Raw genomic sequence first — 2084 nt, forward strand, 5'->3', positions numbered from 1 at the left:
AAACCATAATTCCAAAAGACACATGCACTCCAATGTTCATTGCTGTGCTATTTACAATAGCCAGGACATGGAAGCAACCTAAATGCCCATCAACAGACAAATGGAAAAAGAAGATGTGGTACATATATACAATGGAATATTACTTAGCCATAAAAAGGAACTAAATTGGGTCATCTTTATTGATGTGGATGAATCTAGAGACTGTTATACAGAGTGAAGTAAGTCAGAAAGAGAAAAGCAAATATTGTATACTAACGCATATATATGGAACCAGAAAAATGGTACAGATGAATCGGTTTGCAAGGCAGAAATTGAGACACTGATGTAGAGAACAAACGTATGAACACCAAAGTGGGAAAGCAGCAGTGGGTGGGGGTGGGGGTGTGAGGAATTGGGAGATGGGGTTTGACATGTATACACTGATGTGTATAAAATGGTTGACTAATAAGAACCTGCTGTATAAATAAATAAAATTCAAAAAAGGGAAAAAAAGAAAAGCAAGACACAGAAATGTGTGAATAATATGACCCTGTTTTTGTAAAACTGACAAGAATAAAAATATTTCATGTACATGTAAAAAATAAAAATAAAAACCAGAGAAGGTAGAGCAAGAGTGGAAGACAAAAGAGGAAACAAAAAGAGGGCAATGAACAGAAAACAGTAATAAATATACTAGCCATTAATCCAACTATATGAATAATCACCCTAGACATAAATAGTCTAAATACACAAATTAAAAGACAGAAACTTGGGCTTCCCTGGTGGCACAGTGGTTGAGAGTCCACCTGCCAATGCAGAGGACACGGGTTCGTGTCCCAGTCCAGGAAGATCCCACATGCCGTGGAACGGCTAGGCCCATGAGCCATGGCCACTGAGCATGTGCGTCTGGAGCCAGTGCTCCGCAATGGGAGAGACCACAACAGTGAGAGGCCCGCGTACTGCAATAAAAATTTTTTTTAAAAAAGACAGAGACTCTGAGAGTGGATTTAAGAAAGAAAAAAGTAAAACACACTGTATGTTGTCTACAAGAAACACACTTTAAATATAAGAACAGAGATAGATTAAATTTCAGGGGATGGAAAAAGTTATAGTATAATAACACTAATCAAAAAAAGCTAGGTTAGCTATATTAATTTCAAACAAAGCAGACTTCATAGGAAGAGAACTTTTCAGGGATAAAGGAGATTGTATAATGATAAGGGTCTCAATTCTCCACAAAGACATAACAATCCTTATTGTGTATGTGCTTAACAACATAGGATCAAGATACATAAGGCAAAAATAGACAGAACTGCAGGGAAATATAGATGAATTCACTATTAGATATAGAAATTGGGTATTGGGAATAGATGAATACAGTGTAGCTGAATACTTCAACACCACTTTATAAGAAAAGGACAGATCCAGCAGGCAGAAAATGAGTAGGGACATAGATGAACTGGCCATCACCAGCAATCAACTAGATGACAGTTGACATTTACAGAATACTTTATCCCAAACTAGCAGAATACACATTCTGTTATTAGACAAAAGCATTGCAAGAAAGGAAAACTGGAAGATGGTGGAAGAATAAGACGTGGGGATCACCTTCCTCCTCACAGATACATCAGAAATACATCTACACGTGGAACTTCTCCTATAGAACACCCACCGAACACTGGCAGAAGACCTCAGACCTCCCAAAAAGCAACAAACTCCCCACGAACCTGGGTAGGGCAAAAGAAAAAAGAATAAACAGAGACAAAGAATAGGGACGGGACCTGCACCAGTGGGAGGGAGCCGTGAAGGAGGAAAGGTTCCCACATGCTAGGAGCCCCTTCGCGGGCGGAGACTGCGGGTGGCGGAGGGGGAAGCTTCAGGGCCGCGGAGGAGAGCGCAGCAACAGGGTGCGGAGGGCAAAGTGGAGAGATTCCGCAGAGGATCGGTGCCGATCAGCACTCACCAGCCCGAGAGGCTTGTCTGCTCACCCGCCGCGGCAGGCGGGGCTGGGAACTGAGCCTCGGGCGGATCCCAGGGAAAGGTCTGGAGTTGGCAGAGTGAAAACAGCCTGAAGGGGTTAGTGCACCACAGCTGGCCGGGAGGGA

Source organism: Kogia breviceps, chromosome X, assembly GCF_026419965.1.
Source record: "Kogia breviceps isolate mKogBre1 chromosome X, mKogBre1 haplotype 1, whole genome shotgun sequence".
Lineage (NCBI taxonomy): Eukaryota > Metazoa > Chordata > Mammalia > Artiodactyla > Physeteridae > Kogia > Kogia breviceps.